The sequence below is a fragment of the Paramisgurnus dabryanus genome, chromosome 14 (genome assembly GCF_030506205.2).
Source record: "Paramisgurnus dabryanus chromosome 14, PD_genome_1.1, whole genome shotgun sequence".
NCBI lineage: Eukaryota > Metazoa > Chordata > Actinopteri > Cypriniformes > Cobitidae > Paramisgurnus > Paramisgurnus dabryanus.
Genome location: NC_133350.1, coordinates 35,813,301 through 35,827,261, shown reverse-complemented (window position 1 = coordinate 35,827,261; position 13,961 = coordinate 35,813,301). Strand labels below are relative to the sequence as shown.

Genomic DNA, 13,961 nt, shown 5'->3' with positions numbered 1-13,961 from the left:
GTGGAATGCTGAAATATATGCTATTCTATATTATATAAGGTGAATATATTAAACGTTTCTTTATTAAATGATCTTTCTGGATTATTTAAAAGCTCAAATAATTCTGCATCTTTGTACTGTGATTTTCTGTAAGCACCCAAAAGTTAAATAGAGAATGTTTGTGCACCATTCTTCTCCATGCACCACAAATGACAGCCACAGTCTGATTTGTCAAATAGACAAATTTGCCAAACAGTTTGGCCATTTTTGTACGATGATTTTTTTTGCACCGAAGTCTGCATTGTACAACAGGTACAATACAACACAGGTAAGTCAATTAGGATCGGGGTGAATTATTCACAGAAGTGCTACTTGTCTGTCATGCTTAACATTGAGCAGTTACTGTCTGCAGCAAAGATGCACTAAATGGAAAGTCAATGATATGTTTGCTCACAATATTTGTGAATTAATCAATTGATGATTGAATATACAATGTAAGGTGAGAATGGTTATTGCAATAATGTTAATTTAGACATGGGATGTGGATATTTGAAATCACTGTGGTGTCTGGATCACTATGGTGAAATCCAGATGCTGTACAGTCCCAGTTAAGTAACCTCCACAACCTAGCGACCAATTTGCAAATGGGAATCAGGAACTGAAAAAATAAAGACGGCACATGCAAGTGAACAGCATTCTTAATAGTCAAACCTTATTCTCAGAGACTTTCCACCCACAGTGTTTAGGAATGACTGAAAAATACAGTTTCAACGTTTATTATGCTGCTTTAGTTCAAACAAAGTAATCAAAAAATATTAAGACTCCATTTCTTTAAAATACATCAAACTTGCATGCTATGTGGTTTGGGAATGTCTTCACATCACCGCCATCCAGACATGAGTAATCTTCAAGAGGAAGGAAACTCGTGTCATGTTTTTGCTGAGGTTAGTTGAAAGCAGACATGACTGTGCTGTGTTTGTCACAAATAGAGGAACAGCGATGAGAAGACCATCAGCCTTTATCTATCTGCATCCTTCCTCTCATGTCAGGGGCTCGTCAGCATGTTTGTTGCCTTTTACAGCTGTTGTTTTCCCATTTTGAAGAGGCTGGTTACTTTCATAACTAACACCCACAAACTCTTTGCCAGTATGTAAAGGAAAAGGTTTCAGACATATAAGCTTGGTTTCACATGTCGTTGTATTCAAAACGTAATCCATAAACGCATTGCATTTTCTGCATTGTCACTATAGGGGCGCTGTAGCGAGCGTTATTGTGAATGAAGTGCCCGTTTCACACTTTATTTTGATAGTCCACTTTAGACATTCTACTAACTATAAATAACTTTGTCAACTAACTTTAACTCATTTGCAACTATATCTCAACTAACTGTCATAAGTATTAGTAGACTGTAAGTGTTAGGGTTAGGGAAGAGGTTAGGGTTAGTGAAATAAGTTGACATGCACCTGCATAGATACTTATAGACAGTTGAATGTCTGTTTAGGGAGCATCACAATAAAGTGTTAATAGATATTAAGCAGACAGTCTACTAATACTGTAAAGATTGGTAGTTGAAAAGTAGTTGCAAAGTTACTTATAATAATAATAATAATTAGTTACATTTATATAGCGCTTTTCCAGTGCTCAAGCGCTTTACATATGAATGGGGGAATCTCCTCAACCACCACCAATGTGCAGCATCCACCTGGATGATGCGACAGCAGCCATATTGCGCCAGAACGCCCACCACACACCAGCTTATTAGTGGAGAGGAGACCGAGTGATATAGCCAATTAGTATGAGGGATGATTAGTAGGCCAATGGGCAAGTTTGGCCAGGATGCCGGGGCACACCCCTACTCTTTTTCGAAGGACATCCTGGGATTTTTAATGACCACAGAGAGTCAGGACCTCGGTTTAACGTCTCATCCGAAGGACGGTGCTTTTTTGACAGTATAGTGTCCCCGTCACTATACTGGGGCATTAGGACCCACACAGACCACAGGGTGAGCACCCCCTGCTGGTCTCACTAACACCTCTACCAGCAGCAACCTGGTTTTCCCAGGTGGTCTCCCATCCAAGTACTAACCAGGCTCAGCCCTGCTTAGCTTCAGTGGGCAAGCTGTCTTGGGCTACAGGGTGATATGGCTGCTGGCTGCTTATAATTTGTAAAATGTCTCAAGTGGACCATCGAAATAAAGTGTTACCTAAAAGAATTTTGCTAAGCAAGTTAGCCAAAGTTGACTACAATTGACATGTTTATAGCAAAACACTTAACTAATAACATAAGGTTTAATGGCCTCTGAGTACTTATTCATACAGTGATTCATGTAACTACACAGGGTGTGTTTTTATTAAGCATTCACATGTGTTTGCTAGTGTAGCGCCAAATATTAAGATTCCTGCAGTCGTTTGTAATGTTTTGGCAGGTGATGTGTAAACTTTTAATATTGTTATTTAAGAATGAAAGACCTCTTTAAAGTTTTGTTACATTATAAACAAAGTGATGGATCTCATAACCCTAACCCTATATATATATATATATATATATATATATATATATATATATATATATATATATATATATATATATATATAGGTGATGATTCTTGTTCTCACTTAAAAACTACATTGTAGATAAGAAATCTTTAAGGGGTTTTCAGTATTCACTTTAGTCAGTTATTCATTACATTGTGTAATATGTGTTTGTGTAATAGTACATTTTGCGCAACAGCACACTTCCTGCCCCTCAACCTCTGTACTTTATATATTCATGCTGAAAAAAGTAAGATTGTGAAATGTTAAAAATATTATCAATTTGTATTTCAATTTAATACTTAAGTCATAACTAAAAATCATTATTTTAAAAAAGTATTAGCACATATCTGTTTCACACACTGACATATGATTTAAGTTTTCATTCATGTTTGTAGTACAAACAATGCAGAATAGTTTTCTTTAATTTCCTCCCCAAAGTATGAGAAACAATAGAGATTAAGAAGGAATTGATATAGGCTTCACAATGTCATGCACACATTACATAAGCATCTTTTGTATAGTATTGCTTTACCTGCTGTTTATCATGATTAAGTAAAATAAGACTTACATGCTATTTTATGGAAAGTTTGTACTGTTAGTTTCGGATTTTTACCTTATAGGTAAACACACTGTAAAATCTCAGCTGCCTGACATTTTTAGGTTTAAATTTGTCTACATTTTAACTTATTAAATTAAAGGGTTAGTTTGGCCAAAAAACGAAAATCACCCCATGATTTTCTCACCCTAAAGCCATTCGAGATACACATGTCCACATTTTTAGTTTTTTAAAATATCCTAGCTCTTCAAGGCTTTATAATGGTTAGAATAGAGTCAAACTCTTTCATGCCCCTGGAGCTGTTTGGATTACTTCTGTTAAGGATGGATAAGATTTTTTTGGGCTTGAAAGTCACAGACCCCATTTCAACCGTTATAAAGCTTGGAATAGCGATGTGTATATCGGATAGCTTCAGGGTGAGTAAATTGTGGTATTTTACATTTTTGGATGAACTATCGCTTTAAACTTGAGCAATTTCAAGCTGGTTTCATGACTTGCTGGAACTAATTAAATCCAGTTGTAATCACGTAATCAAATCCAGTGGTGCTCTTTTCAGTGTGCCCCCCTTGTGTAGGTTGCATTTCTTGGTGCCCCCCCAAAGAAAATTAATGACATAAAACAATCTCAAACTTAGAATTTGAATTAAATAAAAACATTAAATAATACAATGCAGTGCTGTTGGTTTGTAGCCCTATTTTTCTGCAGTTTAATTACAATACTTTATGTATAAATTGGTGTATTTTATATAATGGGTCCCCTCTGGCACCATCTTGCACCCCCTAAAGAGTTTGATGATCCCTAAGTTAAAGTGACTAGTCAATGTCAATTTCACCTTAAAATGAGTTTCACATGAATATTTCAGTGATGGAGCATGAATCTGAATTTCTCTGTGTTTGTGTGAGAGAAGAAACAGATACAAACACACAGCATCAAGCAGATTTTGTGACATTTGTGCTCAGTAATCCTGCTCAGTTCAGTTTGGGTCAGCACGTGCTGGATAACTTTAGATGGTGATTCCCTTGGAATTGTGGAAACACGTTGACTGACTTGAGAGTCTAAAAGCAATCTTTGTTCTGTATGAAGAGCTCAGATTCAAAAGCCGCTAAACGCCACCTCCGTCAAAAATGAGATAATGATATTAATACTCTCAGCACGTATTATACATTTATCAAGTACTTTTACTTCAAATCCGCCTAATCCCGGCCTTTGGACATTCAGAAATACCGGTTTGTTGGCAGAATAATAAAAACATGTTCAAGAGAACGTGTTAGACGCACTTGGGAGGGTTTAGCATCTAAGCTCTTCATATGTAAAATAAGATTGAAAACCTCTGTGGTCTCACTTTATATTAGGTGTTTTCATAAGAAAAATAATTTACATACAGTATGTGTGCTGAGAGTGTATTACATGCAAAATATTTTAAATGCAAGCACACTAGACTGTATGTACACAATCATTACATTCTATGCATTGTTTCTTGTGCTGATATGTAGTAGTTAAAGGAATTTAATGTAAAATAGCACCCTGTATTTTAATGATCTTTTCATACAGTAACTGCACACTGCAGTTGATTCATACATACTATTATATTTTCCCACCCTTCCTCTATGAACACGAATGATATGCTGTTATTGAGGGATTACGTGGCCAATGTTTAAAGTCACAGCTCAAGTCATTCGTGCCGCCCAAGTTCTTCCTGACGGATGCAGTTCAGCCCTTAATACTGGATTAGTATTAATTCTTCTCCTGCAGCTGTGGAAAAACCCAAGCGATGCAGGGGGCGTAGTGAAAACTACAGGTTCATGAGAATCGTGACTGAGTTTTAACATATTTTATCTCATTCAGCAGCGCAATATTTATAAGTTAAAATAGCAGTGACCTTGTGAATTTGGTTTCGTGTCTACACCAGATGCACATGAATGCTTACATAACCAGACCAAAGTCTGAAGCTCCTTAGCATATGTTGTTACTATGCAAATCCGTGTATACTGTTTGTTTAACTGAATGTTTCTGGCATGAATTCAGTACTGGATGTAAGTCTCACAGCTGAAATATATTATTTACACTCACACTAGAAATGATGCTCATGTTAATTCTAGATTGAAGTAAAGATCAGCAATAATAATACATTTCATTAAAAAATTTTTCAGTCTGATAACATTTCACATTATGTAATAGGTTATTGTATGAAATATTTATAAAATTATGAAGATGCTTTGGCAACGTTTATGTAATCACAGTTAATACCAGCAAATAATTTAAAACAATGTTCACAATATTATATTGAAAGAAAGGGAGAAATACATTAAAACAGATTTTGAAGATTGTCTTTTTTTGCAGCAGTTATAATAATTATTTTTCATATAAATAAACAAATGTTACAATTTCATTAAAATAATAATGTAATAAATATAGCTGCAAGCAGCAATGGCGGGCCCTCGCACGTTTTTTTACAAGGTGCGTCCGAGAAAACGATGCACGGTGGGCAAGGGCATCAAGTGGGTAAATATCAGTGGGCTATTTAATGTTGTTACTGAGCCATTTGGGGACTTTAGGTAAAAGAAACCCCACATTTTAGACAAACGGGGGCACTAGTGAGCCACTTAAGAGACACGCCTATGTCTGACCTGTTTGTGCACACTTAAAAGCCGACAACAATGATGTGTGTGCCAACTTTTAGGTTAATCTAAGCACGCCAAGAGCCCTAAATATGCCTGAAATAAAAGTAAAGTTTGGGGCGTTGCCATGGGAACAGCATTCGAGAAATCAAAAATCCCTTCGCAATTTATCATCTACAACGTCTCAGCATCATGTTGACCACTTCTGGTGTCAATTGCATGATTATTCTAGGAGGAGTATTTAAAAGTTTACTGCATGCAACTGTAAGGCTTAAATATGAGATATCAAAAATTTATCATCTACAACGTCTCAGCATCATGTTGACCACTTTTGGTGTCAATCGCATGAATATCCTATAGTCAGGTCCGAATCTTCAAGATTGTGTAACCCTGTAGGCATTTTTGAGGAAAAGTTGTTATACCACATTTTTAGAAAGTTCAATGTCCCCTGAATAAGGATCCACCGTATAACATTGAAATAAGGGTCCCATTTTCTTGTAATTGTTGGCGAAACAATAAGTGCATTTTTCACAGCCAAAACACTACAGATGAATAGGGTAAAATTTTAAAGTTATAGAAATCACCATAAAACTTTTCCAGTTTTGCACTTATATAGAGACAAACATTTTTTGTATTACAAGTTTTCTGAAATGTCATGTTTACATATGCAAATGAGGCATTATCTATTTAAATATGTGCTAATTTGCATAATCTAAATTTTTATATTGGAATTGAAATCCACAGACTTGAATAAACAAAGTGTGGTGAAATTAACAGTTGTGCTTTGTTTTGTTATGTATTTTCTTTGCACTGATCTGAAGGAATACAAGTTAAGGAAGCAAAATAACACAAACTCTCAATTAACCACGACATAAAAAAATCAACAGTGTTTTTGGTTGTACTTCAAGTTGAATATTGCCATGAGCATTATGCAGGGATCAAATGTCTAGACCTTTTTGTAACAAATTTAATGCAGTGCCACCAAAACAGGGACAACAGCATTTGGATATGTCAATGAAGCCTCTTTAGCATTATAAAGACATATAAATTATTCCAGTTTGCATTTCTGATTCGACTGATCATGGAAGCTGTTTGCAGTCTCAAGCAGATTCACCGATCCCCAAATTTAGAAGAATGTCTTATCTGTCAAGAAAGGAAAAGGGAAAGGTTAGTAATGGCTGGAGAAAAGGGCTTTGAGACGTTAAAATGTGCTTCCCAAACAAGAGAGAAACTGTGTGATATAGACAGCAAGCCTGCAATCGATCGAATCAAGGAAATATCTTTACATGATGTTAATCCGCTGTTGTGGCACAAGTCATGTTTCTCATTATTCACAAGCAAGACTCTCATTGAAAGATTACAAAGGAAAAAGCAGATTTCCACACCACAAAGTGGTGAACCTAGTACATCAGCAACAATGCTGCGAAGCTCAACGACATCTGTCAAGTGGGATCTTTGCATCTTCTGCCAAAACACAAAAGCAAAAGATACACTGTCATCTGTGAGTACATTTAAGATGAGTGATCAGATCCTGGATTTGTCCAAGTATGACCAGGAGACCCATGTGCGTCTAGCTGGTATTAGTGACCTCATTGCAGCGGAAGGAAAATACCATGCAAACTGCTTAAAGAAGTTTATGCGAAATGCATCAAAGACCAAAGAAAGTTCAGAAAAAACTGATCTAGCTATGGAATGGCTTGTCAAGGAGATCAGCCAATCTGCAAAGAAAGGACATGTCCTTCAACTTTCTGAAGTGTGGAACAGATACTGTGAATTAGCAGAAAAGGCCAATGTTGAAGTTCCAGCTTCATTTAAAAGCAGGAGAGCTACATTTAAAGAAAAACTTCAATTATATGCACAGGACTCATATGACTTCATAACTGTACCCAACCAATATGTGTTACTTGTTCCCAGAAAATTTGGACATGTGCCATTTAAAAATCTCATGTCAGAGGAAGAAGAGTCTTGTACAATTCCTATATATCAGTCTCCTGATGAGGGATTCCTGGAAATGGTACATGTTGCATTGAAATTAAGAGCAGACATACTTGCGCACCCAAAGTACACTGGATTTGTTGTCAATCAAGATGAAATGATAGCGTGTGTTCCTGAAAGCGTTTTCATGTTCGTCCGTTTGATGGCCACAACCTGTTGGAAGGAAGCCCAGATGATGAAGACATCACCTCGGATAGAGAGGAAGCTGATACTCAGACAAGAGTTCTAAGTGTGTCCCAAGATCTTGTCTACAATGTAACTGGTGGAAAACACTGGACACCCAAGCATGTGGGATTAGCTTGTACCTTGCACCAAGCCACACGATCAAAGGAACTGGTAAAACTGTTTCACAATGCAGGGCACACTATCAGCTATCACAGTTTGTTGCAGGTTGATACTGCTATGGCAGAAAAAACCCTACAAACCATGGATTCAGTGACAGGAGCAGTGACTCCACCTAACTTTGTACCTGGAAGATTCACACATTTTACATGTGACAACATTGACATAAATGATTCAACCCTTGATGGCAAGAACACCTTCCATGCTACACAAATGGCAGCATGGCAACGTGGTCCAGAAGGTGACATGATGATGAAGGATTTGAGACCATCAAAAACGGAAAGCCTTCAGGTCCCTGAGGTGATGGAGATGCTTTTTCCAGCTGGAGTTATAGAAGGTAAAGCCTGTCCAAAATCAACAGAAAATACAAAGAAGGAGTGGTTCAAAAAATCAGACGAGAATGGATCAATTGCAAAAGCAACTGCCATAGACATGGCATTCTTTTTCAGACGTCAGAATGAAGGAGACATGAAGCCAGGCTGGACAACCTTTAACCAAAATTACAGTGAAAAGTCACCTAAAATGACAAGCATTGGTTACATGCCCATTATTCAGGCACCTGCTCATGACCTAGATACACTGAATACTGTTGTGCTGAGATGTAAACATGTGGCCAGAAAACTAGGGCAGCATCACGTTGTTATCACAGTGGATGAAGCATTGTTCTGTAAATTGATGGAGTTGAAGTGGGCAAATGATGACTATCTGGATTGCCTTGTTGTCAGATTAGGTGGCCTGCACATTGCCCTAAAATTCTTGGAAGTCATCGGCAAGCACGTCCAATCATCTGGATTGTTGGAAGCATGGGTTGAAGGCAACCTATTAGGCCCCAAAACTGCAGAGCAAGTTATGGCAGGGAAGTCTTACAACAAAGGAATTAGAGCCCACAAAATCACTCTGCAGGCCATGTGGAGGATTATGTTGCCTCAGCTGCTTTGCTTTCTGGAAGAAAGGAATCGTGACCTTAACAAACTACTGAATAAGACAAAGAACAGCCCTGTAGAAGATCTTGTGACATTGCTTGCTTCTGAAGAATTTCAAGCAGTCACAGAGGACTACATTAAAACCAACAAGAACCCAAACTTCTTGTTTTGGTGGGGCTACATGAAGATGGTTCACATTCTTCTATTTTTCAATTGCGCACAGAGGGATGGAATCTGGGACCTGCACCTTTGTGCATTCCAGCAAATGTTGCCCTATTTCATGCGGTATAACCACATCAACTATGCACGGTGGGGGACCATCTACCTGAACGAGATGCACCAACTTCCACAGCCTGTAAAGAAGGAGTTTGAGGCTGGAAACTTTGTAGTCAAGCGCTCTTTACATCGCTTCAACCAAGTGGATCCTGATCATAGTCAGGAGTGGCTAGGCTGTATTGGAAAAAAGGGAGGAGGAATTGTTGGTATCACAAAGACATCTTCAGCTCTTGGCAGATGGGCTCTGTCTTTCAACTTCCGATCCCTTCTTGCACATGACACAAAAGTTGCCTTTGGTCTGGATACAGATGATGACTACATCCACAATGAAACCACAAAAGGCAGAATGAAACGGGACTCAATAGATGAAGATGCTTTGCTTGCAGTTTTGCAGAGATTTGGTCTCTTTTTGGCTAACCTGCCCCAGACACTGCAAAACATTGCAAACAAAGACTTTGCCACCCAGGATATTGAAGATGAGCTGTTGACAGCTACAGAGAAAGGGCAAAGTCAACTGGATACATTTGTAGAGGAGAGGCTGTTGCCATCTGAGGGGAGAAGAGTCACTTTCAGGGACAAACTGAAAAAGAACAAGTATTTGACTTTTGCTTCCCTGTTTGAAGTTCAACAGTCAGACCCAATCACTGGGAAGGCAAAAACTGTCAAGGCAGACAGAAACATTCTACAGCGGCTCATTGCAGCATATGAGGCAGGACGCCCAGTCAACCTCAAAAGTATTATGATGCATGAACTATTTGTTGTACCCCTGTCCTTGGCAGAAGTTAATGGGCAGCTTCGTTCAGGGCCAAAGGCGATACTTGCTAAGGTCTTGACTGCTGATATTCCATGTCCTAACCACCTTGGGGCCACAGACCTACAAGGCGAATCAATGCTTATCGTTGATGGTCAAGCATTGGTCATTGCTATTGGGAAGCCACAAGAAGCAAAGACTTTTGGAGACCTGGCAGACATCTTTGTGGAAACTGTTCTTCGAAGTGGAGCACAGTTTCAGCGAATTGATGTTCTGTTTGATCGCTACCACACACACTCAATCAAGAGTGGAACACGTAAAAGGCGTGGAAGAGGCTTGGTGGCAATCAGAAGACCTGTTGAGGGCAGAGATTTACCTCTTCCCACAAAATGGGAGAACTTTATCGCTCACGAGGACAACAAGGCAGACCTTGCTCGCTTTCTATCACAACAGCTGATTGTGAGCGCACCAGACACCAAGATTATAGTTACTGCAGGAGGCTTCAGTGATGAAGAGAGGGTTGAAGCGTCTAATACAACCCTTAACACCGACAGCTTGGAAGCTAAACATGAAGAAGCAGACACAAGAATTATCCTTCACTGCATCAGAAGCAAAGCATCAAAAATTGTTGTCTCTGCAAGGGACACCGACATCTTAGTACTGCTGATTGCCCACTTCCACATGATGCCATGCCAGAAGATCTGGATGAAGACAGGTACAGCAAAGGAGAGAAAGTACATCCCAGTTCATGCTGTAGTGGAACACCTGCAGATGGAGCCACAGGTCCTCGAGCTACTTCCTGGTTTCCATGCTCTCACTGGGAGTGACTCAACTTCATACATCGCAGGACATTCAAAGAAGACTTGCTGGGAAGTTTTCATAGAGTATTCACATCTACTAACGGGGCTTGGCAAAGGTCCTGAACTGAGTGACCACACCATTCAGAATGCAGAACAGTTTTTCTGCAAATTCTATGATGTAAAGGATGCTGATAACATCAATGAAGTTCGAGCAAGCATGTTTGTCAAGGGCATGACAATAGAAAGACTGCCCCCAACCAGAGACGCTCTCTACTTCCACATTCAGCGCTCTCACTTCCAGGCTTTGATTTGGCGGCAAGCCCACTTGCAGCAGCCAGTTCTGCCACCCCCTGAAACAATGGGATGGAAGACAGAGGGGAATTCCCTTATTCCTCAACTCATGTCACTACCCCCAGTTCCAGATGCCTGTGAGGAGTTTATCACCTGTGCCTGCACCACTGGCTGCAAGACAGCCCGATGTGGCTGCAAGCCTAATCCATGCACTGCATCTTGCAAATGCAGAAAGTCCAATGATACTTGTATGAATACATAACTGGAATATCTGTGATCACAGTATTGTTGCTTGATTTTGTTTTCAGAGTTACAGCAGGCATTTAAACATTAAAAACTGTCCCTTTCATGTTAATGTTGTTTTTTCATTGTTTACATGTTGAAACATACAGTTTAGTTATAATGTTCAATGTTTAAACTGCAATAAATGCATTAAAAAATTTTGGGAGCCATTTTGTTTTTATTGTTTATGCCAAAACAGTGATCTTTACAACTTGTTATATGACAGAAATGGATTCAGCACCTAAAAATCATGTAGAAACAACACTTGAAGTACTTTTCCTCAAAAATGCCTAGTGCATCTTATCCAGGGCTATTTATCTATTTTGGGACTCGACTACTAGAAGGAGTATTTAAAAGAACATCGGTTGGAACTGTCAAAAAAATCCACCTTTGTGACTGACACACTTCCTGGCGCCTGGTAGTGGCGCTATACCCGGGAGTCACAATAGGCACATCGATGCAATCGGAATCTTCAGACGAACAAACACCCCGCATGGCATCACAATAAGAAATTTTTTACCTTAGATATTAGACACTTCCTGTTTCTCTGATTTCGCCACAACTTTGTCGCCTCGCCATGGCAGAACCGTTCGAGATATCAAAAATCCCTTGGCAATTTAGCAAGTACAATGTCTCGACATCATGATCACCACGTTTGGTGTCATTCGCATGAATCCCCTAGGAGGAGTATTTAAAAGTTAACTGCATGCATTTTTTAAACAATCCAAAATAGCCGACTTCCTGTTGGGCGGAGCTTAAATGTTAGAGAGCGAAAGTTGTTCGGGTCGATGAGATCTATAAGCGTACCAACTCTCGTACATGTGCGCACATTTTTGCCCGATCTGTGCATCAATGTTTTTTTTTGCATTACAGGGGGCGCTACAGAGCCCCCGTGCCACGCCCGTTGTACAGCCTTTGGTTTTCTGCGATGACGGACGACTCTGACGTCTGTGCCAAATTTCAAGAGTTTTCGAGTATGTTAAGGCACCCAAAGTGCCCAAAACTGTTAAAAAAAAATATATATATATAGCTGCAAGCAGCGATGGCGGGCCCTCGCACATTTTTTTACCGCTACACGGTGCGTCCGAGAAAACGATGCACGGTGGGCAAGGGCATCAAGTGGGTAAATATCAGTGAGCTATTTCATGTTGCTACTGACCCATTTAGGTATAGTAGGTAAAAGAAACCCCATATTTTGGACAAACAGGGGCACTAGTGAGCCACTAAATAGACACGCCTTTATCTGACGTTTTTGTGCACACTTAACAGCCGAAAACTCTGATGTGTGTGCCAAATTTAGAGTTCAACTAAGCACGCCAAGAGCCTTAAACATGCCTGAAATTAGATTAAAGTTTGACGCGTTGCCATGGGAACAACGTTTGAGATATCAAAAATCCCTTCGCAATTTATCATCTACAATGTCTCGGCATCATGTTGACCACTTTTGGTGTAAATCGCATGAAAATCCTAGAAGGAGTATTTAAAAGAACATCGCATGGAACTGTAAGGCTTTAATATGCCTTTAAAATGAAAGTAAAGTTTGACAGGTTGCCATGGGAACACCATTCGAGATATCAAAAATCCCTTCGCAATTTATCATCTACAATGTCTCGGCATCATGTTGACCACTTCTTGTGTCAATCGCATGAATATCCTAGAAGGAGTATTTAAAAGAACATCGGATGGAACTGTCAAAAAAATCCACCTTTGTGACTGACACACTTCCTGGCGCCTGGTGGTGGCACTATACCCGGGAGTCACAATAGGCACATCGATGCGATCGGAATCTTCAGACGAACAAACACCCCGCATGGCATCACAATAAGATATTTTTTGCCTTAGATATTAGACACTTCCTGTTTCTCTGATTTCGCCATGAATTTGTCGGCTCGCCATGGAAGAACCGTTCGAGATATCAAAAATGCCTTCGCAATTTAGCAAGTACAATGTCTCGGCATCATGATCACCACGTTTGGTGTCATTTGCATGAATATTGCAGGAGTATTTAAAAGTTTACCGCATGCATTTTTTAAACAATCCAAAATAGCCGACTTCCTGTTGGGCGGAGCTTAAATGTTAGAGGGCAAAAGTTGTTCAGGTTGATGAGAACTATATGCGTACCAACTCTCGTACATGTGCGTACATGTTTGCTCGATCTGTGCAACAATGTTTGTTTTTGCATTTCAGGGGGCGCTACAGAGCTCCCTTGCCACGCCCGAGTTCCAGCCTTTGCCGGGTCCTAATGGCCGACGACTCTGACATCTCTGCCAATTTTCAAGAGTTTTTGAGTATGTTAAGGCCCCCAAATTGCCCCGAAACGTAAAAAAAATAATAATAAATCCGAGCAAAAACAATAGGGCTTCGCACCTACGGTGCAGGCCATTCTGGCCTGCTCCTCAGTGCTCGGGCCCTAATAAATAAATTTGAGCAAAAAAAATAGGGCTTCGCACCTTTCGGTGCAGGCCATTCTGGCCTGCTCCTCGGTGCTCGGGCCCTAATTATTACATTATGTGCAGTTATAACATTATGGGCCCTATCTTGCACCCAGTGCAATTGACTTTGTCAGTGACGCATGTATCATTCGTATTTTGCACCGGCGCACAGCGGGTTTTTC

General features: G+C 39.7%; 1 pseudogene; it reads right to left on the bottom strand.

Moving 5' to 3' along the window:
* Positions 1-2,014: 2,014 nt before the first annotated feature.
* Positions 2,015-2,131, bottom strand: LOC135758200 (5S ribosomal RNA; annotated as a pseudogene).
* Positions 2,132-13,961: the final 11,830 nt, after the last annotated feature.